Source organism: Seriola aureovittata, chromosome 7 (genome assembly GCF_021018895.1).
Source record: "Seriola aureovittata isolate HTS-2021-v1 ecotype China chromosome 7, ASM2101889v1, whole genome shotgun sequence".
Taxonomy (NCBI): Eukaryota; Metazoa; Chordata; class Actinopteri; order Carangiformes; family Carangidae; genus Seriola; species Seriola aureovittata.
The window spans coordinates 4845013-4872995 of NC_079370.1; the positions used below are offsets into that span (position 1 = coordinate 4845013).

The following is a 27983-nucleotide window of genomic DNA, read 5'->3' on the forward strand; positions in this document are numbered from 1 at the left end:
GAGACGAAAGCCATGATTGTATAGGGAGGCGGTTTGTAGTGTAATTTCTTTCGCCTTAGGCTACGTCCACACTACTATGTTTTCATTTAAAACGATTGCATAAAATCGCACAAAATACTGCGAACGAGGAACAGCAAAGACAAGGTCAGTAACGCTTGTATTTCGTTATCCATGTTGCTTTCCCCACTGGTAGTCGAAGCCGATGAGACCCAAACAGGGAGCGACCGACATCGTTTCCAAAGGTTTCAAGTTTCTGCGTGACCAGACTGCAACGTAACCCGGGAGTTTGCAAGCTGAAATGGGTCCAGCAGCGTTTCCAAAAGACTCTGTTTTTTGGGGCTCGAAACGTAGGAGAAGAAATACTTCTCAACAAACTCAACCGCCATTTGAAAAATGCGAAAATGTGGTATCTCTGTCATGTCGAGGAGGTACACGTCTGCTAGAACCAGAGCTGCCATGGATACAGCATATAGCCTCTTAACGCACAAATACAAATCCAGCTCTCGGCTACAGTGAGATCACATGGGGACCGCCACGAGAGAGATAGTTCAGCTTGAGCTGTTTGTGTTTTCTCCCATGAGTTTCCAATGCTGGTGGATTTATTTGAGAGTGAAGACAACATTAGGGAAGATAAAGAGAAAATCCAGTAACTCAGTCCTCTAGACTCCCATCCATGAAAAAAATCTGTGTACAATCCATGTAGGGTGTATACATGGGTATCCACGCAGAGCTTTGCTCATCATGTACGATAAATCCATCTAGTAGAAATCCAACACTGAAATATAAATCACAGCCTGTCCACAGCAAGTAAACCCCCCAGTATAAACTCAACTCGACACCTGTTCAATCTAAAATTCAGCATTAAGAGCAACCGTTTTCCCATGTTGTCATTTTTTTCATGAAAAGGTTTTGAAAAAAATATTTTGTTCTGGATGAATCTTGCAGAATACACCCTGAGATTACACAGCTAATGCCATTAATCATGTATAATCATATATCACAGACCTGTTTCAACGCTATTTCAAAATAATAATTAATAACAGTAGGAGTAGATCAATCAGCCACCTGATCAGGAAAGTTTTGTGAGAGAATTGTGAATCTGTGACTCTGCCTATTAACAAAAAGGGGATCTGTGGGTTTTCATATCTCCAACATGGCCGACAGCTAAATCTCCAGCATCGCCACACTGGGAGGCCTGGGTCAGCGAGGGAAGTGGTGAGTCATCACAGCTAAATGGAGAGAGTGACGATGACAAAGGCAGGGAGTGAAGAGAGACAGAGAGAGTTTCTGTGGGCTGTAAACAGCAGCCGCAAACACAAGGACGCCCATTTACCCCGAGGGGGTAATTTGAGGGCAGATGCTGTCGAGGATGAGGCAGTGTCAGTTTCTGTGCTTAAGCTGCCGCTCTCGACTTACAAGGTAAATAAGCAACATGGTGTAGAAAACGAACTGCAGAGTTTATAAAAGGTTAAGAGTCAAGTTGTGTTAAGTTGTATGGGGGGGGGGCTGAAAACTAGAGGTCAACACTGTGGATCCAGTCCACAACGTGGACCTGTGGAAAACTCACCAGAACCTGACCTGCATAAATGAATTCTCAAAAAACAGAGAGACCGGATCGAGCACATTCAGACCCGAGGATAATTACACCAGATTCAAAATGCAGTTGACCTGAAAGAGACCCTGTGACCACGCCGACACCAGCAGCAGCATGATGCACTATGAATCCACAAGCAGCCGCGGCCAAAATAAGCCGCACTGCAATAATAATGTTCTATGAATGAATGTAAAGCAATAGAATCTAATTATAAAACATATTATTTTATATGCTTTAAGGACTAATTTTAGATTTATATAACTGAAAGTCGTGTTTTCACCTCCTGCACAAACACTCGAAACACAGAGCTTAGCACCCAGAGAGCTAAGTTCAAAGCTCCTCCAGTGTAAAGGTCTGTGTCCATGTGTAGTGTGATTGTAGATCAGGTCTAGATTCTATATTAATACTGTGAAAGTATCAAAGCCTCAGTCCACAGAGAAATGCACACAGCCTGTATTCAGAAACTGAGCCTTAAAACCAGCCGTTAGGACTTCTGGAACTTTGTGATGTCACAACAAAGCAGTCACCAAGCCCCGCCCACCTGGACCCACCATTCAAACATTTACAGGATTTGTATTTCTCTGAGTGTTTTTACCTGAAATCTGCTATATTTTTTATTGGATCACTCAGGAAACAATCAGCCAATCAGAAGAGAGGCTCAGAGCCTCCTCTCTTCTGATTGGCTCACCGACCTGTTGTTACTAGAGCTCCAGAGAAAAGCCTGAGAGAGGAGATGTAAAACTACACCGAGATGGTATTTTGGTTCTTAAAACCACAAATTTTCTTCTAATGGATATTAAAACTTCAAAATAAAACACCTGCCTGTCTATTACTGTAGTAACCAACTTCCCTGCTGCTTCTGTGGCTAAATCCAGGTGTTCCCTGAATAACTGCTTCGGTGTGAAAGCAGTATAGAGGAGTCTTATTATTAAATTACACACACAGTCTGTATGAAGCAAAGCCGGACAGTCCTTGGTAACAGAGATCCTCCTTCAAATCAGCTCCTGGCCGACCTGAACATGGCACTGTGCCGCAACACGTCAACAACATCCTGTCAGTCTACACACGAGATTACACAGCCGCAGAGTGAGTATGAACACAGATAAAGGGATTGGAGGTTAATCTGGTGTGAGGGAGGATGGTGTGAAAACTGAGCCAATATCCTGGATAATGATTTCAACACCCCCCCCCCCAAAAAAAACAAAACAGATTACTGTGCCTTCACACAACAAATAAAAAGTCTGAAAATAGAAAAGTCTGCTTAACTTGCATGAGAAAATGTGTAATTACCAAGAATGGAGAAAGTATTCGTGCAAAAATTAGGATTACCAACACAAATCTTACGTGCATGCATTAAAAAGAGCTCAATATTTATTGTTGAAGACCTTATGTGAACCCTAAATCTGTGTAATTTGGTCATTTAGTCAATACAACAACAGTTCTTGTCATTTCTCCAGGTTCTGATTGACTTTTAGAAAACCAGTGATGAATCCTTTCTCCTGTAGACCAGCACACAGTATTTCATTTACCTCTGTGTGGCTGGAAGCTGACAGTAATTTCCCACACTGGATGAGAAAATGACACATGGCTTCCCTGCTTAAATACAGGATGTAATATGACCAAAATTTCATGTCACCACTTTAACCTGACGGGAAGGTTCAATTAGAGGATTTCAACAGTCAAGCCGATCTGGGAACGTCTGTGAAACACATGAGTATGACAGGAGAGACCATGTTAAGTACTCAGTGTGTTATTAGCTGTAATTGAAGTACCTGGATAAATGAGATTAATCTACACGGATGTAGATTAATCTCATTCAGGGAAACTTCTCTCCCATGTGGAACGACTTGAATAAACCACTTGGTTATTATGTCTCGTCATGAGAACACGCTTCAGTGATATCTCAAGATAATTATCACACGAAAATAACGTTTTATATCTCAAGAAAGGAATGTGATTCAATCAGTATCTCTGTTTAATGATAATAACAACAACATGGGAGCTTTTCCTGACTTACTTATTTTGTTGACTACCTAAGGCAAATCTGTCTGTCCCTAATGGATTTTTATGGTTTTATGGTATAATTTTGATTCTGTTTTATTGTCCAGATGACTGAACTCTTTATTTTTATGGTGTTATTGATTTTTACAGATCATCTTCCTCCTTCATTTGCTCTATAATACTAAGATACTTTAATTAGTATTTCTGATTTGCTTGTTTTACCTCTGTTGCCTTACGTGTCCTCCATATCTTTATAACGGGGGTTTAGAGAAGTGCTCTATAAATAAAGATTATTATCATTATAGATCTGGATTATGCGTCTTATTATTTTTGTCCCAATATTATGGTGAAACTACAAATATTTGGGTTATTTTAAAATATAGCCAGGGAGCAGAGAAGCTGCAGGAAAAGTTTCTATGGATCTTTGGCTTTTATAAAAGTAGGTCATCATTTGAGTTAGAGCTGCAAGGATTAACTATCGACAAGCCAAATCAATAAAGAAGTTAACGTGCAACAATCAATTAATCCTTTCGGTCATTTTTCATTTGCTAGTTTGAGCTGTGGACTGATGGTCAGAGCTTAAAATAGATCACCTTTAGCTATGGGAAATTTTAACAGGCATTTTTCACTATTTTCTGACATAATCAATGATAAAAATAATCGTTAGCTGCAGTCCTCAATCAAAGCTTTGTTACTAATCAGATTTTCACTTTTAATTTAGGTTAAAAGGTTCCTCAACTAGGACCTCCCAGCAGAATGAGGAATCATATAATTATGATGTTATTTCCTTCCTGTCATACTTTAAGTCTGGTGTTACAAAGGAGGACAGTTAATGTCATATCTGATAACAAAATTATCTTTCCGGACACATGACTGACGAAGGGCTTTCCTCTTGCACAACTTGAACCTTTAAAGACCTGCTGCCGTCCTCTCTCAGACAGGCCGCTGGTATGCAGCAACAGTGCAAACAATTTTTTCTCAGCTCATCACAACAGCCTCCGATCACATAAACACTGCGCTCGACGGGTCTCAGGGGAAAAAGACAAGGCATGTACAGCAGATTAAACACCACAGTGATCTGGGGGGCAGCTGCAGAGTATTAACAGACCAAACCTCATCATAAGGGAAAGTCCAGCTGCACTCAAAGACATCCGTTTCTACAGAATACTCCATATTTTTCCCCATTTTGAAATATAAGGCTTGCGTTTGCAATATAGTCTGTTAAAGGGAATAATTACCACCTCAGTTACAATACCTAAATGGTCCCATTAAGAGTGAGAAAAACTGGCCAAAAACAAACATGCTCCAAAAAGATATTATACAAAAACTTGCATACGTAGACTGTCATTAATTATACGACCAGACAAAGCGCTTAAGGCTTCGTCTTTAGCTCCTGGAGTTTCGGACAAGAGCAGCTGACCTACACAGTCATTTCCAGCAGTTGCTCCCTCCTGACCTCAGCTGTCTTCAAGTGCTGACCAGCGCAGTGATTAAACGCCTTCCCTTTTAAGGTCACACGCTGACATCAGCAGAGATGTGACTTCCAGGAGACACAAGGAAACTTTCAAAGTAAAAGTTTTTAAAGTGGAGTAATTATTACATCAACATTCAAAGTGGTTTAGAAGTGAGGCAACTTGTGGTTCAGTGTCTTGCCGCGGACACTTCGGCAGGCAGACAGGAGCAGCTGGGGATCAAACCAACAACCCTGCAATCTGTGGACAACCCACTGTACCACCTGAGCCACGGCCACGCCAAAAAAAACAATAATATAGTATAGGGCTAAAACTGATGATTTATTTCTTTTAATCGTTTATTTTCAAAATTAAAAATGCACATCAACAGTTCCCAGAGTCCAAGATGACATTTGTGAATGTTCTGTTCAAAGTTTTTTAATTTACATTGATAAAAAAACAGAGAAAAGCAGCAAAACTTAACATCCGAGAAGCTGAAACCAGAGTGTTTCAGTCCTTTAGCAAGAATTTCGCAACTGTCAAACAATTAATTGATTAGCAAAAAAATGATCAAATAACTTTCTGTCAGTCAACCATTCATTTCAACTCTATCCGCTTCCATTTCATTCTGTCTCTTGCTGGTTACACAGACCTCTGTTCAGGCAAATACAGACGTCAATCAGACCTTTGTTTGTTGCCAAAATGTTTCGCAGGCTGACATCACCTCACCGCCAACAGGAGATGATGAAAACGTCTTCATGCCTTAGGTGACTTGCAGATTTTTTAAAAATGAAATGCAGTCAAACTGACGGTGCTTTGGACTTTATCACTGATGAAGCTTGAGAATTAAAACGCTGGGTGTTTGGAGGAATAACGAGCCAAATGATAGTGATTGCTGAGATTTAGTTTGGCCTGTGAAAGCTGCAGCCCGTGCTGAAACTCATTGAGTTTGTCAGCAGGCGGGAAGGTTTTAATCAGTCACCCATACAGGTTCAAACAGATGAAGTGTAGGAGGCAGGGTATCTTGCAAACTAATTAGTTCAGTACACGTTCAAACACGCAGAGGAGAAGAAAGAAGACTGAAATCTTTCAGATGCTGATACAGCATGTCTTCTCATGCTATTAAGTCTCTGCAAACACACTGCAACGTGAATCAGTGTTTCCGGCTCATAGGATATACTTGGGCAGGCAGACCAAATACGCTGACTGGAGGTGTAAAGATTATCTGATATAAAACCCAATGCGAGAGTCGGAGATGCACCAACACACAATAACAGACCTGACCCAAAATCAGCTTTAAGTTTGGCAAGAAATAATGTTTCTAAGCAGGTGTTCATTCAAGCCACAAAGCCCAACATCAGTAGTCTGCAGATCATAAACATACTGGTGACAACGCAGACCTTTCTGCTAATTTAGGAAGAACGTGTGGGCGCTGATGTTTTAGTTACTGTCATCAGCAGCCAACCTGAGGTGAGCGACACCAGAGCAGCGACTAACTCTTCCCAAACACCTCCTGGTTAGAGGCAATAACTGAAGCCACGTGCTCGGTTTTAAACAGCGGTTCTCAAGGGGTCCTAGACAGGGTTCCTGGGGGGTTCCCATGAGTACTTTCTGTAATTAAAAAAAGCAGGAATCCTATCAGATGAGGGTCCGTGGTCTAATCTGTGTCAGTTTAAGGGTCCTTGAGGTGAAAAAGTTTGAGAACCACTGGTTTAAAATACCGAATTCAGATGGATGATGATGACCTGTAAACAGTATTTTAGTAAAACATTCATCCTCCTTGTGGACTGCTGCTGCTGTTGATGAAGTTTAAAAGGTATTTCCAATTCAACACTTGAAATGAAAAATTGAGGAAATGTCAATGTTTATTTTTTTTTACCCAAATGTTTAATTCATAACAAAAAATATAAAATCTCACTGAATCTGAGCTGAAATGATGTCACTCAACAGCTCATACTGACCGCTGCTATCTTTACATGTTTACATTTCATCACTTCCAACATTCATCAGATTTCATTCAATTTATGTGAACAACTTGGCCTCTCAGATACAAGGCAGTAATTACTAATATTAATAATTAATAGTTATATTTCTTTTCTTTTCCATTAAAACTGCAGGGTGTTGTGATTTTCACAACTGATAAATCTGCCAGTTTTTTGCTTAACTAATTGTTAACATTCATTGCTTGTTTTGTCCACTTGACAGTCACACTCTTCATTTTCGAGAAGCTGGAATCAGCCAACTACATTTTAGCTTGAAAAATTACTCATTATGATCATTCGATTATCAGAATTATTGCCAAATTTCAGCTTTACACTACAGCCAGACGTTTGAACAGTTGGAGCTTCAGTGAGAGTTTTACCGTCGCATGACTCAGACTACACGCTCACAGAAGAATTCAAAGTTCAAGAAATGAGTGTAAAAAAATCCATCCATATAAACCAAGACTTTCACTTTCACACTAAAGTAGGCTAATTGACTGATAAATGTGTCAGAGAGCAGGAAATTATGAGACTGTAACCTTTCCAACTGAAGAGGTTTCCTGGTCTGTGGTTTCACACACACACACGCGAACGCACGCACGCGCACACACACACACACACACACACACTAACAACCTCAAGTGGCTCGGCGCGTAGTGCTGCGTTCAAAAACGAGACTGACAGGATGGCGTTTCTGAGGAATTTGCTCTGAACAGGCCTCCATCTGTTTCCCTCATTCTGCTGCACTCGTGTGTGCAGCAGCTCAACCTTTGAGCCTTTCCACTGCAAATAAACCCAACAGGTAGCGCAGAGTCGTGACCTAAGTTTCTGGCTCTCGTTTTCGTATTTTCCAATCCCGGGAGCTGGTTAAAGTCACGGTGAATCTGCGCGCACTGTGAGAACAAATATTTTTTAAATCACATCAGGTCACTTCTTCAAGCTGACTCGCCCTCACTCAATCCAAACACCTCGTGGCTACAAATTCACTCCTGAAGAAGTCACAACCAGAATGTTGATTAACTCGCTCTGTGTTTTTGTTTTAACGGCTGCAACGAGTAATTACTTTTCTACTTGCCATCTATTCAGAAATAATGACAAATACTCATCCTAAGGACCCAGAGCCTGGAGGTGTCTTTAAATTGCTTATTTAATCTGACTTGCAGTCCAATAAACACTGTCCGGTCTGCGCCTCATTTTCTGCTCAATGCAAGAAAGTTAGTGAAGATTTTTCCTGATTCTCCGACATAATTACTCGCTACTTTCCTAAAATAGAAAACTGAATATCCTGTTGGTTGGAACAAAACTACAATTTGAAGATGTCACCTACTATTTTCTCACATCCAATGGACAAATGATAAATCAATTCATCGAGAAAATAACTGCCAGATGAATCTATAATGTAAAAAGTCATTAGTTGCAGCTCTAAATAAAACTTTACAATGTGTGCAGATGTTCAGAATAAAACAAATCACATTTTAGCTTCAGTATGAAAGTGGATTGGAAATAATTACATCAGCTGAGGATACACAATATTATGAAAGATATTTAAACTTACAAAACCTAAGCTGATGACTCTGTTAAAACTACAAAAAAAGTCTTTAAAGGCTAAATATGTACAGGCTGAGAGCTACTTACTTTGTTATGTCATGTCCTCAAAATGAGCAATTTTGCAGACTGTTGGTTTTCATCTCCTTGCCCATGTTTATAATTGGGTTGGTTGCTGCTCTGCGCTATGACGAGGGCGCTCACAATCAGTTTTGACAAAATAATTTACAGGAGAATAGGGTTTCAGGCAGGACACAGACCGGTGTCAAATCTGCTTGAAATCACCTGGGGATGTAAAGATCACAGGCGGCCTCTGCCTCACTTCTGCACATTTGGTTCTTTTTGAATTATTTAAAGTTTGGAAATATGATGTTTTTTGTACATTATTCACTGTGAGAAATAATATTCTCCCTGCGGCTTTTAAGTGATGCAAGTACTGCTTACACTCAGATTGCAGCATCAAATTTCACATGCAGGAAATTGCAGATAAATTTGCAACCCCTATAAAGCATCAACATGGCACTTTTTGTTTTGATGACTGAACCCTGTAAAAGTGAGATATTTACCGCATTACATATTTATCTCATGTCGCAAATCACAGCTTGCATATTAGAAATTTAGTAACAGGTCTGAAGAGGAGTAACAAATTACAAGAGCAACAAAACAGAGCTGCTCAGTATCGCTTAGAAAAGCCTTGATGAAATGGCTTTAAGAAAGGATTTATCTAATCAGGTCAATAATGTAGACTCACTCGACTGTGATAAAAGCCTCTGGAAAGATCTAATCTGGACAGACAAGGGGAAACTTTGTCATTGAACAGAGCAACAAACTGATCTTCAATATAGAAATAATCATAGCAAATGGAGCGCATACAGTGTACGAAGTGTGGTGTTGATTCTGTGATTTCCCCTTAAACATAAAGGAGAAATTTCAAGACCTAAAAACAGTAATAAAAAATAAAAAAAATAAATAAATAAAAAAAAAAAAAAATATATATATATATATATATAACGTCTGTTTTCTTTCCATAACTTTCCTTATTCCCCCTTTTAGAAAAGGAAGCACCAATAATAAAAAAAAATCTGATTGGAGAAGCAGATTTTAAACAGTGCAGCTCTTCAGGAGCATCGGATCCACTGACAAGCTCCTGCTGTCCAATCAAACAATTCAAAATATCCCAAAATGAAACACCTGCTCACCTTGTCTAGACGAGGAAGTATGTCAGGCTGCTGGCTGCTTGTAATCTGGGACTTGGTAAGTGAGCTTCACTTGTGAACTTAAAATGATCCTGGATTCGTTTTGGCTGAACCGCAACAGCAGGGACAGGCCTATAAACGCTAATGTCGCTGACTGGCTGAGTGATGAAGTTACACCATTGGTTAGCTGAATACTGTGTGACTCAGTGATAAGGTTTAACCATTGGTCGGCCGGTCAAGTGTTGGGAGTTTCTCCAATTGGTCGCTGCTCTTTCATAATGATTTGGCGAGAACAGGCAGCGTTGCTAACTTAGCGGCTAACAACAAATCTAGGGACTTTCCCTAGAGGAGAGTCACCAGTCGGGTCTGCAAGGTGGGCAACACCCGCTACCTCAAAAACTCAGGTATACTGACACAACACAACACCCCCACCTCTAACCTCTCAGCAGTAGCAGAATAGTGTCTGAATCCACCTATCCAACAGCGTAATGAGGTGGGCGAAGCGTCCAATAATTGCTAAGGGTGTGAAAGTTTTTCACACCTCAGCTTCCACGGAGTTGGCATAATTTCTGGCAAAGTTTTTCACACCTCAGCTTCTGTCACTTTTCCCTTGCACCATTATGAATGTCTTCCAGGAAAGACCGTCCTAGCTGAACATTCATCCTGTCTTGCCCTTCTCTATGACAACAGACTTTCACCTTCCCTTTTCAAGCCACAACTAGACACACACTTCCCTGCATAACTGAAGGTCTTTAAAATAACTTGACCTACTTATTTTTTCTTTGTGCCTCCTATAAACAGACAAATTTACTAATTCTGGAGTCTTTACGGCATTATAAACGAAGCTACTTCTTTTTTTTATGTATTCATTTAATGCTAAAAAGCTTTTCAGAGTCAGGCTGTAACGTTGGCCAAGTAATCAGAACGCATGTTATTAAAGTCTGGAAGGAAATGAGCGCTGTGACCATCAGCAGGAACAGCACAGAGGAGACGACACAGACAGAAGTGTGAAACGCTCGGCAGAGGCCAGATGAGAAACAGAGAGTGAAACTGTGACTTACTATAAAACACTTTTAAATAAGTGTCCATGGTGAATGGTGAGTGTGGCCAGATATGAAAATGAGAAGTGTCGGTGCTGAAAGTGGATCCTGACTGCACATGCTGCTGTCCTTATAAGGTCCTTACACTGTTACTCTGCTGTCCTCTCTGTCACGTGACTTATCCAACACTTATATTGGTTTTATAGTCAAAATCACATTCAAATGCATCAAACTGCAAAGTCCTAACAAGTGCAAAGACACATCAAAGACACTTTGATTAGAAATTGATTTCACAGCTGAGATTAATATTTGTCACGAGCAGCATTCGTCCACTTCCTGATTGGACAAAACTAAGGCGGCCCCTGAGTTAGGATTTTCTGAGGTGACACTTGAAAACCAACGCATCGACTATCTTTCATTTTTTTTACCACTCAACATGATTACTGATGTCTTTTCTTCGTTACACCCGATCTATTAGAAATATATGATTCACTCCCCTGCACATTACACACCAACAGACACAGGTCCCGCTAACTTGCCTTGTGCTGTCTGGTCGTCTTCTTTAAGCTCCAACGCTAATGAATCTCTCGTGTCTCTTCTTGGATTGACACATCACTGGAGACTCTTCTACGGAGGCATAATCAGCCGATCGCAGCCTCAGCTTTTCATGCATCAGATCAATACACGGAGCTCATTTAGCCCAGAGTTCTGGATCAGGAGCTCACATCAAGCAGTTTGTGAAAGCTGTTGTTTCACTGTCACTCACAACGATCAATATCAATCAATAACCAACATTTCAGCAGCTCAGCTCGTGTTCAGGTTGGAGCTACAGGTTGCCAACATTAATTAGGCTTCCTTAAATTAATAGCGGCCACTAAAAATAAATGTAGTTTGCTGATCACAGATTTAAACTGAATCTTTCAGCTGTAGTTAATTATAACTGATAAAATTATGTTTATTTATTTTAATTGGTTCCAACAATATTAACTTTAGAAATTAACGCAGCTGATTTAAACACAAATGTTCAGCTCAGACTCAGAGGTCTGTTTTCTCTATATAGGACAAAATACTAGACACAACAAACTCTACAATCGCGCTGTGGATTGTGGGAAATGTAGGCACCAGATTTTTTTTTTTTTACAAAGAAGAATATGTAGAATAAATAAAAAAAATAAAAAAAGGTGATATCTGTGGTTCTGCTGCATCGAGTCTCATTGAAATGAGTGGAGTTAATTTTAGCTGCAAGGCTGTGGCTGTGGGTTTCCTGTTGTCAAACAGTATTTTTAATATATACAATGCATTTTCATCTGTTTCCTTACATCTGCTGTGTTACCCTGTTTCGGAGCATCTAACTTCCTGTGCACATTTGTTGGGTTACTGCTCTCAACACGAGCCTCTGTCTGGAGGAGAGCGCTGGCTGTTGTTTCTATGATACCAACCCAACACACGTGAGCTATAGTCAGCCAGGCGCATCTCTTTATATGTAATATAAATAAATAAATGGCACTTTTGCATTAAAAATACAATTATTTGACTTTTTTTCCCCCTCAATTAATCAAGGAAATCATTAACAGACTAATTGATTATGAAAACAATCATTAATTGCAGCCCTAGAGTATAGATAAGCGTACATATATTAGAGCTGCAATGATTAGTCAATCAACACAAAAATAAATGACAACTATTTTAATAATAATTGTATTTTTTTTTCCCAGGCAAAAATGCCAAACATTTGAAGGTTCAGGGTTTTAAAATGTAGGAACTTGCTGCTTTTCCTTGTCTCATGTTAAATATTTTGGGGGCTTGGGCTGTCGGTGGGAAATAAAAAAGACATTTCCTGAGGTCTTCATGGGCTCTAGGAATTTGTGATGCACATGTCTCATTGTTTTCTGGTGTTATATATATCAAATGATGAATCTATTAATTGAAGAAAATTGTCGACAGATTACGCAATATTGAAATTAATAATTAGCTGCAGCCCTGTGTATCAGCAGTACCACCCATCTCCTCTCGCAGGTCAGCTCCGTTGCATCAAATGAAGCGCTCCATACTGTAATCTGTTTGTTTACCTGTGAGCTGCTTGATGTAGCGACGAGGAAATAACCTGCTCTTCTTATGAAGGTAATCTGCCTCTATTTATAAACAGACATACACTGGATTACGAGCTGGGTGCTGGATTACACAGGAAGCCACACCAGACATCCTGTGCTTGCAGAGTAACAGGGCGGGGAGGACGGGAGGGGGAGGGGGCGGGGGTGGTGGCAGGTGATAGCATTTAGTTGTTTTAACTCGGCCTCACCCTCGTCAGCTCTGGCAGAACTAGTTTTACCACGCCGAGACACAAAAAGGAGAGAGAGACGGCTCCGCTCACCGACCTGCTGACAGCGGGAAACCCAAGAGTGTCGTCCAACAGCTAACGCAGTCGATTAATGACAATGAAGGGCTGATTACCTGCCCACAGGCGTGTGCTGTAATTCACCAGTCGCTCCGGTCAGGCACTGGAAAATGTAAAGTGACAGTTTCTTCTCTGAGGAGTCAGTAACCGGAGGTTCCCTGTTAGTTCTTCATTTACATCTGACTAAGATGATGGTATCCCCCCCGCCCCCCCAGCCTCCTGCTGTCAGTCCTCTGAGGAACTAAAATGTGAGACTACCCAAAAGACCAGCTGCTCTGCACATGACACTGTAGAAACTAGACATTTCTCTCAGTTTGAGGCATCAGCTTTAGGTTACGGACAGATATGCTGTCACACAGGGCTCGGTATCATTCACAGTGTTTCAAAAATGGGTGCCAGTTAGGACCAAAATGAATGAATATTAATTGACTAACCATTTATTCGAATATTGCAAACAATTTTGCTAAGCCTTAGGTGACAGTTTCAAATGTCAAGAGTCCAAATATTCAGATATTCACCTTAAAAAGGAGCTAATCTCTTTTGACAAGTTGAAATCGGTAAATATTTGACAGTTTTTCAGAATTTCTGATTAAATGATTCTCAAAATAGATGCTGAATATCAATCAACTGGTTTATGATAAGTAAGCTTTCACATTTCCACCTTTCTGATACAAGACGCCACAAAGAAATCAGCGGGAATCCTGCAATTTGATTTGATTCTTTGGGTCAGAATTGGATTCAGGATCGATTCTCGATTCAAACCCAGATTCTCCACCGATTAGATAGAAATGTGTTTTGCAATAAAAAAAAAAAAGAAGTTGGTGTGTAACATTATGTCTCCAGCAGTGGATTACATTTCAATCAATTAATCAGAGTCAATATTCACTGGTCCGAGCACCCTGATTGAGGGTATTTGCTGTTTTTCTAAACTGTAAATTGAACATCTTTAGGTTGTGGACTGTTGGTCAGACAAACACAAGACACTTGACGACGGCACCTCAGACTCGGGGAAGTTTTCATCAGCATTCACTTAAATCTTACATATTTAAAACTAATTGAATGAATATTGTTATTCATCTATATTGAAAAGAATCTTTAGTTACAGCCGTATTAACACAATTCAGCTGGATTTCAAAAAATATTCGGGTTTGATTTTCAGGCACATAAAGTAGGGTAGTACTTCAGTCTCATTACCGAAAAGCTCACAGGTTTGATGCCAATTATGAGTGAAGTATCTGGTTGAAGAGTCTCTAAGCTGCTGCAAAGCTTAACACCAGGAACATCAACACAACCAGGTTAAATCTGTGTGAGTGCAGCAGATTCTCTACAAAAAGCTGTCAAGGTGAACATGATCTAATTACCCAACCCCAAACACTTCTAATACTCGACGGCACATCCGATAAAAACAAGATCCTATCTCAACCACTTCCTCTAAACTTTTTTTTTCCTGCAGAGGAGCTCTGTGTGACACCACAACAATCTCATTAACTTTAAATAACAAATACACTCTCATGTTAAATCATGTTTCCACACAACAATCTCATTAAGTTTAAATAACAAACACAATCTCATGTTTCATCATGTTTTCTAATCTAATTCCAACTGTCATCCATATATATATATCTGTATTTATGAGTGTAGATGTAGAAGATGATGTTTTAGTCAAATAAAGTCTGTATTTCTATTCTGGATAATAACAGGTGAGTTTCTTTGTGATGTTTGCCAAAAGCTATTTCTGGTCATTTATCTACTAAAGTAAAATAAAACCACAAAGTTCAAGTTCCAGCTTGTGAAACTCTCCCGCCCTTCACACTTTCTCTTTACCACAGGTTTAGGGCTGCATTTTGTTTTCTACCACAATGATTTGGCAAGAATAAAAAAAAAAAACAGTGATTTTTTTTCTAGTTGTTCAACTACAGCTGCAAAAAATTATTATTTCATAATTTATATGTTTGTTTAGTTCATGAAATATCAAAAAATTATGAAAAATGCACGTCACAGTTTCTCAGAGTCCGAGGGAACATCTTGGAATTGCTTGTTTTGTTCGCCCAACAGTTCAAAATTCAAAAATGTTCAATTTAAAATGATATAAAGCAAGTAAAACCATGAAATACTCATTATGATATAAGCTGGGTTCAGTGAATATTGGATATTTTTGCATATTAAATGAATTATTTCAGTCATTTAATAAAACTCAACTTCAAGAGAATTATTTTTCTAAAGTTGCTACAATCAATCAGTCGATTAAATTTTATGGTTTAATGGTCAGAGCTGCAACAATTAGTTAATTAATCAAATGAAAAATTATCAGGAAATATTTTGGTAAGAGAGTAATTGATCAATTTTGATAAATGGATAAAAGATTTGCTGTTTTCAGCTTCTCCAACGTTACGACTTCCTGCTTTTCTGTGTTTATTTTTATTGCAAATTAAATATTTTGGGGTTTTTGACTGTTGGTGGAACAAAACAAGACATTTTTAAGATGTCAGTTTACACTTTGGGAACTTGTGACAGGTATTTTATCTTAAATTTATCAATCAAGGAAATAATCAGGGGATTAATTAATAATAATATATGACTTTTTTGTCTCTGGGTTTTGGACTGTTGGTCAGGCGAAACAAAGCATCCAAACAGGTGAACTTTGGCTCTGGAAAACTGTGTTTTTTCACCATTTTATATTATTTAATAGATTTAACAAACTCTCTATTAACTGATAAATATGTTGATTAAACAACAATTGAAATAATCAACAGTTGCAGCTATAAAAGATGTAAAACTGACTGTGTTGTTTTGAAATCCAGTCCAACTGGCAGCTTCTAATCAGGGTTTAAAATTCCTTTCTTAAACTAAGAAGCATGTTATTGGACGTAAATGGATAATAGGAATAATCCCACTATGGCAGACTACATGTGAACTACCCTTGGCCTTGAAGGCACACCATCCTCTCACAGGAGAAGTCAAGTAAAAACAAAAGAGGATTTGGAGCAGTGTAATCCCAACTACAGACATGACTCAAGCAAAGACAGGACAAGGCGAACTTCCTCTTTTTTGTGGTAGAAAAAGTTTCACTAGCAGTGAAGATCACACACATTCACTTCTGTTACAACACAGCCGGGACCTCTCACTCATTATAGGCTACCGGTACGGTGGGGTACAGGTGGGTGGAGTAAGCCAGGCAAACTCTAAACTTTGTACCAGTACTTCTGATTAATCATACATGAAGCTAAAGTTGTATGAGCCGAGGAACACTTGATAAATGGTGCGTTCACAGTCGGTCCTGATCTGCCATACATAAATAATCCACAATGATTTTATCCCACAGGCTTAACACAGCCGACACGAGCGAGGCACGTACGGTCACAATGACTTAATTCTCCCTTTACATTCATACTTTGTACCAATAAAACACCTGAAAGTTTCTTCTGTTGCACATCAGTGTTTTTAAGTAATCACCCAAGTTTGGCAGAGTGGTGTCAGTTGGCAGCGTTAGCACAGCTAGCACAGAAGTTAGCTTCCAAAACGCCGCTCATTTGTCTATACTTGTGCCGAAGCTAACTCAACTCTGCTAGCTTGTTATTGCCCCCACAAATGCTCGTCTATCTTATCTCACAGTTCACGATTTAAGGAAAGTCGAAAAAAAGGGAGGTTTTACTGCGCTAAGTTGAGCAGCTAGCGCCTGTTAGCATGAATGGGAAAAAGTAGCACCGACCCACGGAGCTAGTCAACAGAGACAACTTTTAAATCAGAGAAAAAAGTACATACCCGACGGCAACTTTAACGGTGACTTGGAGCTGAGTTGTATTCCAGATAGAGTCAGTAAAGCAGCGCCTCCACCTCAGAAACCACCCGCTGTGTCCGCAGACACCGACAGCAGCTGGAAACTCTGCCGCTGCCCCGAAAATAAAACAACAACATGGCAGCGGAGCGACGCGCTGCGTTCACGGCACACGGCACAGTCGGAGAATAGATCACAAGCGACAAACTCCTCAACAAATGTTCATCAAAAGGCAATTCCTGTTTCAAAATGTAACTACTGCACTTAAGCATTTACATTTTAGGCTACTTAATACTTCTACCTCACCACATTTTTGACTATTTTACTTACTTTGCAGATTCAGATTTTGCAATCAAAAGCACATATGATCAGAATGAATTAACCAGTGGTTCCCAACATTTCATGGTTTCATTTGAATAAATAATCAAGGTTTAAAGATGTAAATCTCACCAATATTCCACAAAAAAACAAAAACAAATCAAAGATTGGAAAAAAGTCAAAAAAACTGAAAACAGACTAGTGTATTTTTCTTCTTTCTTTTTCCATTAGTCATATCACGACCTCTCAGATTTATGTTGTGAGCCTTGGGATGGGGCCCAACCACTGGACTACTAAAGCAGTAAAATGCTGCTGAAGCACTGATGACACAGTATGAATAATGCAATTTATTATATCAGTCGCAAGGTCCAGTTTTCAGTCAAACAAGTGCTTCAAAGTATTTATACACACTGATGCAAAATCATGCAAAGATCTAATAAACAGTCACCTTACTGATTTTTATCATTGCCCCCAACGGTCCACTACACTTTAAATCTATGAATACTGACAAATGATATCATCCTGTTGTATTACGTTGTCATGCTGTCACTGTTATGATTAAGTACCACTATTGTGATGTGGTAATGATATTTCAGTCAGTGCTGGGTCAAACTTGATTCACAATCTTATAGCAATAACAATGAATTCCAAATTACTGTGTCAAACTGCTAACATTTTATGTTTTGATATAATAAATCAGAACAATACCAAGACATAATTATTAGATATGAAGTTTTAATTTTGACTTAGTACATCACAACTTTGAGATACTTTTCATGTAGTTTCTTGTTTTGGTATTGGTAATTTCTTTTTACCTAATGCTGATTAATTTATTGTCATAATTCAATCTTTATAGATTTTCTTTTATTTTAATTTTAACATCACAACATGACACATTCTGTGATTTTTCCCCCGTTTAAACTATTTATAATAAACAGAAACAAACTAAGAGGTAGTACTCGCTATAGATTTTGTGTGATATCAGCTTTCAGTAAATCATACCTAAACAATTACTTTTATTCTGATGTCAAGTTGCTGAATGTCTTGTTTTGCTGATGGAGTCTAGATTGATCAAATTTTAGAAAGCCTCACCATTCACCAATACAAAAATATTGTCAATAGAGTCAACTGCGTGGAACTTTATACTTGGATATAATAATCGAAATGCTTGATTAAACTGACTCAACTCACCTCTTGGAATAACATGTCGGGACAGAAATCTTGCGAAATGTCTCATTTGTGTGTGTTTGCCATCGGGGTGTGTTACTCACAGTCAGACAGGATTCTTTTATTACTCACACAAGTGCATCTTTGCAAAAGGCTCAAAGTCTTCACCACTGGTGTGCTGACACCTACACACAAGTTTTAACAAGTGCAGGTACTCCACTACCACAGCGCCGAAGCAGATTACTCCCACGTGCAGCGAAGGCAGCATGAGCAGTGCCAGAAGCTGTGCTGTTGGGAGGAGACTTGCCTCTGGTTCAGAGTAGTGTAGAGAGCAGGACAGGCTGTAGCTCAGCAGGAAAACATGTACAGTCACTCAATATATTTAAAAAACAGAAAAACAAATGATGAATTATGTTTTTTTTGTTTTTTGTTTTCAAGATGCTAGAGACAGAAAAGCGCTGCTGCTTTGCCCTTGGGGCAGTTTGCCTTAAGGGCAATGCTGGTTTTTACCCACCAGAAACCACTGTAACAAGTCTGGCTTGTCTTACTTAATTAGATATACTTATCCAGAGCTTTCAGTCCATATCACATGGTCTTCATCAGCAAATAGAGCTTCTTTGTCTGTCACGGAGACGGGTCTGTTGACATCCAAGCTCTGCAGCGGTCATGAATTTATCCATAGCATGTTTAAGACTTTTTATCGGCTTAAAAGTTAAGAATCAAAGTTAATTTTAAACCTTGAAAATAGTAGTTTGACAATAGTCCCACCTCAAAGTCCACTTACTTGCTTTTAGAGCTTTCAACTGTATCCTAAATTTTAAACAGATGAGAAGTCTGAATACTTCTGCGCATGAAAGTGTAACAGCTACCAAGCTTGTACATCAGCAGATGAGCAAACTGCACCTGCAGATGAAGACCATATGATAATGGTTGAAAGCCCCAGAAAAAGCAAATAAGCACACCTTTAAAAGATTGTTTTTGTACTATTTTCTTATTATGGTTTTTATTTGTTTTTACTCTGTCAGGCAGACTGAATGACCTCTGTGTATGATAATGTGATATACAAATAAATTTGACTTGGCTTTGTCCCACGGCTCTTTCCAGAGTCGACAGATGCTTCACACTGAAATCTTTTACCTAGAAAATATTTGGTTTAATGTTTGGTTTAATGTGCAAATACTCCCCCCCCCCCCCCCCAAATATATTAAAGGATCAATTATTATTAGGATATATTAAGTTCAAGTCTGAGTTCAGTGAGTTCAAACCAACAACAAACAAACTTTCTACATTTCTTCTGTCTCGGCGCAATTTTATGAGTGGATCAAAGTGAAATCAACCTTCCACTGTCAAGCTCAGTTCATACAACAGTCAGGGAGACTTTAAGGTTGAGTTTGAGCGTGGAGACAGTTATAATGTATTATGTATAATGTATAATGTGAGTTTAGCCAAAGCACACCTGTCACAGGTGACCTGAGATGACAGTTTAAGAGGATCAGGATACTCAACTCACTTCCTGCATCCATCTATAGAAGTGATTCCTGACCTGAATCGACACTGGAAGAAACCAGATTACACCACAACACTAATCACCTCTTATAAATAACACAGTGACCTCTCAGTGCTGGTTTTACTTTTCAGGAATTATTCAATTTACAGCATGAGTAAGGAAAATAATGACAATATAAGAATTCAAAAAAGAGTAGTATCTAATTAAATGACAATAAATTGGTTAATAATTATAATATATCGTTAAAATATAACATTTTCTTCAACATTAGCTGCTGTCTTCGGCCTTCATGAATCTATTGTGTGAATGAATTAAAAGTAGATTCACCACCTCGTGATTGTTTCAGTCTCTGTCTTACAGTCTCTCCTTCCAGAGTTACAGCAGTGAATAATGGCCAGATGGTGTTGTTGCAGAACATTATGATGTCACACTGAAGTTGACCTTTGACCTTTAGGATATATAAAAATCTCATCACTTCATTTTACCCTTGTGGATATTTGAGTTAAATTGTGTCGTGATTAGTGGATGAGTTACGGCCAAAAATCGTGTTTTGAGAATCGATTTTTGTGACAAATCTAAACAAATTCCCTGAAGGTGGTCTTTGAGAGATCACAGTCAAGAGGCCGAAACCGTGTTACGTGAGGTAACTGTGACCTTTGACCTTTGACCACCAAAATTTAATCAGTTCATCTTTGAATTTGTGGCAAATTTGAAGAATTTCCTTCAAGGTGTTACTGAGACGTACAGACGGACAACCTCAAATCAACACGCCTCCGGCTCTGGCTGTCGCCGGCGTAGAAGAATAATCAATAATCTAATAGTAAGATGAAATGAAAAAAAAAAAAAGTTTGGCCATTAAACATCAAATTTCCAATGAAAATGAATCCAACAACTTTAGCTGCTACAAAAGTAACGTCAAGAGAAAATGAAAAATTGACGGTGACATTAGCTGCTAAATCTGGCCGTCACTAATTCAGTATTTATTCAATAGTGAATGTAATGTGACAAAATGTCAGTAACTTTAGCTGCTAAATAACATCCAGATAAAATGTGATGTTTTCAGTAACATTAGCTGATATGAAATGAGACAAACACTCGACCTGCAACCTGTGAGTTTATGACTGGACGTCTTTACAGCTCCATATGTTTGAGGAACATGAAGGTTATTTAGAGGCAGAATGTTTGAAAGCAAAAAACAACAACGAATAACAGTGAATGTAAATGATCGAATAAAACTGTAAATGTAAAATGAGGAAACAAACAAAAACAAAGCAGCAAGTGAAAACTAAAAATCTGAAGGAGAAACAAGAAAACAGAAATCACCTCTCCTGTTTTGATTATGTAACACGATCCAGATTTTTCACTCTCACATCCGTCTTTGCGTTCATGCTTCATCTCTTTCATTCTCAGTTCTGCGTTCTCGCTCTCGGTTTACGTTCAGAGTTTCATTTGCTCATCTACAACTTTCATTTTACATTTTAAGGCCCTAAATCACCTCCATAGATTAACCCTGGGGTGGGGGGTGGGGGCGGGTGACTGGGTTATTTTGGGTTACATGGTAAAATGACACCCAGTGGTAGTTTATTTTTCATGATAATCTGCAGACTGACGGTGGCAGGGCTTCTGTCGGAGCTCGTGTGTTGTGATGTTGGTTCCTGGGTGGGTGGAGCTGGAGGCAGCAGGTCACTGGCACTGGACCATCCTGGCACCAGTGGTCTGATTTTCTGTTTTAATTCATTCTGCATTTATTTTCTCACTCTGGCTTTAGTCCAATCTGCCATTTTTGCTCTTTCAGTTAAAAAGAAAACAGATTTCTGCTCAGTAAAATTCCTTAAACTCTTGATTTTCTTTCCCTCATTGATTACGGTGTCAGAGCCGGACCATGACTAAACTTAAACACTAGTGGTGTGCAGATTGATAATGAAACATCAATACTTCTGATTCCAAACGTTTCTGTTCTGGGATCGATTGTCACATTAACTCAATAATTTGGGGTAAATGTGTCTTTTATCATCAGCAGGGACACAGTAGAGAGTAACGACGCTATCTCTGGGATCTAGTCTAAATAAAACCTGGTTGACGGGAACTACTTCTCCTTCCGCCTGTCATAGTCATATGAACTACGGCTCCACAAATACACGAGCCACTGAGCACAGCGTTGACATCGACGATGGCCGAACGCAAACGTGTGCGTCGTGTGTGTGAAACTTCTTCAGACAAAAAATGTGAAAAGTGTGAACTGACATGCAACTTTTAAGTTTCTTCGTCTGTAGGACTTCTTCTCTTGATCTTTTGAAAATGCAAAATGGTACACTGAATGTATTTCTCTTTATTATTAAAGAATAAGAAATAAAGTTTAAACATTACTGTGTCAGACTTAAAACAAACGTGCAAAAGTAAAGTTTGTAGAATGAAGTGCTTTGGGATCAGGAACCGGGCGCGCCTCAACCTTTCCCCCGATCACCTTGTCCAGACTGGTTCACAACGCACCTGGGTGCAGTCAGTTCCCAGAGTCATGTGATCTGTCAGAGTTTGCCTAGCAACCACTGGAGATGTTGTTCAGGGTCCGATCTCCGTGATGGTGGCGGTGGTGGACGGGCGACGTGGTATCGACTGCAGCAGAGACAAAACAGGTGTGTGAAATGTTCTTCAGATGAGTTGCTCATTAGTTAATGGAAAACTACCAGATAATAACTGAGAGGTGGAGTCAACAAGCTGTGGCCTGAATGGCGCTGGGCGGAGGCTTTGTTGCATCATTTGAGATAAAAATCTGATTAACACTCACTCAATCAAAGCCTCATGATTCTATTATTATTATTATTATTATGTGACAACTGTATCTGATGTTGTAAGGCACATGAGAAAAACTAGGACCACCTCCTCGTGGTTGTATCCCTCCGCCAACCAGCCAAGTGTCAGGAAATATGGTCGCTGTCTCTCCTTCCTGAGTTACAGCTTGAATTATATCCAGAGGTGTCACAGTGAAGTTGACCTTTGACCTTCACCTGATAGAAACTTGAATTAAATTGTGTCATAATCTGCATATGAATTTGTGAGTTATGAACTGTGTTTTGTGAGGTCACAGTGACCTTGACCTTTGACCTCGATATTCTAATCAGTTCATCTTTGAGTCCGAATGAACGTTTGTGCCAAATCTGAAGACGTTCCCTCAAGGTGTTGCTGAGATATCACGTTCAGACGGATGTTTTCAACTGAAAGTGTTGAAAACTTCTCCTTTTCCTTTGTATGCTGTTTTTTTTTTGGGGGGGGGGGTTTTGGACGTGCACACTGTCGACCTTTTTAACTCCAAACAGGAAGTTAAACAACCTGTCATCTCCTGTCTTTCCTTTTCCATTTTCCTACCATCCCTTCTTCTTTTTATTCACTTCTCTGCACACTTACAGTAGAAACACATTTGTTATTGTCAGATGAGAGGAAGTCGTCCGGTGGCTTTGGACCGTGAGGTTCCTTTTCATTGGACATTTCTACATTTTTTTTCGTTGTGATTGGAGTCGTTGTTTGTCAGGCGAGAGTCTGTATTAATCCTGACACCAGCACATGTTCTGAGACGGTTTGTGGGAATGGAAAACATCTCCTCCATAATTTAGTCCTTCACAGTAATAAGGAAGCGGGAGCATTATCCCAGAAACACGACCTGTTGTTGCTGCGTGGTAAAGAGCATGAATGTGAGCCGTCTGTACAGGCAGGATGTAACTGGGAGGCTGGATGGTCCGTACGAGCTGAAGGGTGTGTGTGCGCTGTAACAGAGAGGTCATAGGTTCAATCCCACCAACAGCCAAAGTCCCAATCAGCTGTTCTGTGGCCCTGAGCAGGAGCACCGGCTCCAAACCTGTTCACCCTGATATAAATATCATGTCATCTAAATGCAAATGAGGTTGTAACTGAACGGGGAGAGGAAGCAGGATGTTCCTCGACTCAAGCTACTAGACAATCCTGTGGTTCTGTAGGGGAATCATCTCGTTTTCTACAACCCAGTGTCCCGTGTTCAACCCAGCGTCTCATTTTCAAACATGTGGGCATCGATCTGAGATCACCGGTGATGTTTAATCAGGTCTCGTTCAGTGTGGTCGCTGTGGAATCTCCATGGCCCACTGTTAAAGCTCCGTATAATCTAAAGGTCTCTGTCCATGTGTAGTGTGATTATAGATCAGGTCTAGCTTCTATATTAATACTGTGAAAGTATCAAAGCCTCAGTCCACAGAGAAATGCACACAGCCTGTATTCAGAAACTGAGCCTTAAAACCAGCCGTCAGGACTTCTGCAACTTTGTGATGTCACAACAAAGCAGTCACCAAGCCCCGCCCACCTGGACCCACCATCCAAACCTTTACAGGATTTGGTTTCTCTGAGTGTTTTTACCTGAAATCTGCTATATTTTTATTGGATCACTCAGAAAACAGTGAGCCAATCAGAAGAGAGGCTCAGAGCCTCCTCTCTTCTGATTGGCTCACCGACCTGTTGTTACTAGAGCTCCAGAGAGAAGCCTGAGAGACGAGATGTAAAACTACACTGAGATGGTTTTTATATCTTCTGACGGATCAACTCTTCAAATAAAACACAGAAGAAGTTACATCCCTCATGTTGTACCTGGACAGGTGGGGTGATGGCAACAAAGAAGAATAAAGTAGGTTCAACTCTCTGGGTCTGAGACCTTTGACCTCTGAAACTGGACTGTTGCTCCTCTTCCTCTCTGCTCCACTTCTGTCATCAGCTGTCAGGTCTGAGATCACAGCTGACTCAGTCTCTGCAGACCCATGATGCAGTGCAGCTGTCACTCAGCTGCGTTTGACTGACAGGCTGAAGGCCACGTGCGACGGAGGAGACCGGGCATCCATTGTTGTTTATTTCAGTGATGGCTGAATTATACAGAACGTGCTCCGACAGAAAAACACGTCATTACATGTTGTTGTGATGAATTTAAATGGAAAACACTCGGGGGGGAAGTTGGATCCTATAGTTCCCTATATACTGTACGTCCATACTGAGCGTCCATTAAAGGGACAGTTCACGTCAGAGCCTTTCAAATAATGACTTCTCTGTTTATTCTGAGGTTTGCAGCAACATTAAAATTAACAATAAAGACGTAAAACAGATTTTTTCAAGTGGACATTGTGCCATTAACTTCCACTTAGTCAAAGTTTTACAACTTCCTGTTCACATGGGGAGAAATGTAACTCCCTGTGGACAAAATCTGCAAAAATAAATAAAGGCTGTGATAATAATTGTAATAATTGCTGTAATTTTTCCTTCTCATCTTTAATTGACTTCACGATGCTTTTAATTAAAATCCTGGGGAACTGTTTTGGAAATGAAAGGGGACACAGGTTTGTTTTTTCAGCTCCAGCTTCAGCTTCCTTCATCAGGCAGGATATCAAGTTTGAAAGTTTGAATGAATCTTACACTTCATCGCCGGCAGGGCAGGGACAGAAAAGGTCCACATGAATAGAATAGAGTAAAAAGCGGTTTACACATTAACAATAAATACACAATATGGCCAAAAGTATGTGGACGCCTCAACTGTATATTTTTGATCTGGGGACAGTGTTCTCCAACAGTTTGTGTTTGTCTCTTTCCTGTTTCATCATGACAATGTCCCTCTGCACAAAACCAGCTCCATAAAGAAATGTTTTTCCCAGTTTGTAGATTCTTTTTTTTACTTTGGTTTTATATGAATTTAATTTCTAGGAGACGGAGGAGCTTGTTTGAACTCAGCTTGCTCTCATCATGTCCACCTCAGTAAAACCTCGACTTTGTCATGAAACTCTGTTACGTAGATTTATCGTGCAGCTGTTGAGGCCTGCACGTGTCTCTTGTAATGATCTTATACCCTCCCCACAATACACTTCTCTCCTCCGACCCCCCCCCCCCGCTCGGATACGCAAGTGTAAACTGAAATGACATCACCGCACACTCAAACGTGACTCAGAGCGAGCGAGCGGCCGGCGGACCATGATGCTCTGCTGCCTGCACAGCCCCCCCATCTGTCGCCTGAAATCCACAACATCAGCCCCCAGCCGAGCCTCATCAGCCCCGCAGAGATTGACCCAGCGGGGGGTGGGGAGGAAAGGGGTGAGGTGGGAGGACATTATGAGGAGGGGGAGTCAGGGTATGAAGAGGAGGAGGAGGATGAGGAGGAGGAGGAGGAGGGGGCTACAGTGCTTGTCTTTCCCCACAGACAAGCGAGCACATCACAGTCAGAGCGAATTAATCCCACACTTGGTGGTGGCGCCTCTGCCTCACTGGCTGCTCTGACATCCTCCCCCCTCCTCCCCCCTCCTCCCCCCTCCTCTCCTCTCCTCTCCTCTCCTCCCCCCTTTACTCAACAGTAATGATCTCCATCTCTCTGTGTACTCTATAATTCCCCCTTGGGTTTCCTCTCCTCTTCTGCTGTTGTTCTGTTTCTGTGCAGTTATGTGAAACCGGCTGATGGTGCAGAGAGAAGCAGCTCTCGAATCTGAAGACCGATCGAAATGGACCCGTCTTTGGTCTTCAGCTGACCTAAGACCTTAAGATGTCTCCAGCACAATAAACATGCAAACTGTAGATTTTCTGCAGGAGTTCAATCCTAATCCTTGGAATTACTTTCATACTGGACGACTTCACACGAGCGTCCGAGGCCAGTGTGAGGAGAACGGTTGGGTTGGAGACCAGAGTTTGTGTCCCTCACAGATCTACGATTAACATTTACTGTCACCACGATGTTTCCCCAAAACCTTAAAGATGTAGTGGAGGTGCAGATGTTTATGAACAGAAAGTGTGACTTGTAGAAACTTTAGCGGTGGATTTTTTTCTGGGGGTTTCGCAGGTGTGTCCATCCAGCCGACAGCCGCTTACCCTTTTCTTTTAGGGTCAAGAAGAGCTGGTGCTGATCTCAGCCGACACTGGACAGGAGGAGACAGATCAGCAGTCAGTCACCGGGCTGACACACACACACACACACACACACACACACACACACACACACACACACACACACACACTCACTCGCACACACACACACACACACTCACTCGCACAGTCACCGGTCAACACTCAGCCCGACCTGCCTCTGCAGACTGTGGGAGGAGAGCGAACCACTGCACCACTGTGACACTCTTGTTTAGATCCTGATGCCTATTGATCATTGATAGTGAAGTCATCATCAGTCAGGAAGTGATCAGATCATAGATATCAGAGCTCAGATGTCTTTCAAAAGCTGTTAAAAGCTGATTTTATGCTTTGTATGTAATCATTTTTTTTATTTTATATATTTATTCATTTATTTTTATTATTTCTATGTTATTTTTGTTATTATTCCATCTCATTTTACACTAATGTTTCTAATGTTTTTATGTAATTTCATATGAAGCTCTTCTTCTTATTATTATTATTATTAATATTATTAATCCATGGGAAGAAAGGCTCAGTAATCCTCTGCTCTTTAAGAACACCAGACGTTTGTGAAGAGTGTGGAGGCTCATTCAGGACATCGGGTGCTTGCAACAGCTGTGGTGAACTACTACAAAACACTACGAAAAACAGCAAGGAGCAAATGAACACTAGACAGACAACATCAGGAAGAGGTCAAAGGTCACGGACCAGGAGTCGGTCGGACGACCGGAGAAAGACTTGCTGTGGAAAGCTTTGACGATAACTGAACCTTGTGTGTAGAAGATTTTATCACAGATATCGATGTGATGTTGAAAAACAGTTTCAAGCTTCGTTTCCAACTGTTTGTTTTTGTTCTCACTTTCAACTGGAACAATAAATGAATAAATCAATCAATAAAAGCTGAAATAGGTGGAAAAGTTGGCACATCTTAAAATAGAAGATTTAGTTTTGATTGATGGAAACTGACTTTTCAAGTTCATGTAGGAGTGCTATAAAAAAGAATAATAAAACAAATGTTTAAATATAAACAGGAATAAATAACAGAATAAATTGTTATATTTAAAAAATTTGGAGGTATAAAGAGAAATATAAAGAAATTTATTGATGATTTCCACTTTTTT

General features: G+C 40.0%; 1 protein-coding gene across 1 annotated transcript in view; it reads right to left on the reverse strand.

The window, feature by feature from the left end:
- The window catches only part of plekhf2 (pleckstrin homology domain containing, family F (with FYVE domain) member 2), a 32555-nt gene extending 15452 nt beyond the window's left edge, over positions 1–17103 (reverse strand). The window contains exon 1 of the mRNA XM_056380870.1: positions 16967–17103. The gene's annotated coding sequence lies outside the window, so the exon portion shown is untranslated. The remainder of the gene's footprint in view (positions 1–16966) is intronic.
- Positions 17104–27983: the final 10880 nt, after the last annotated feature.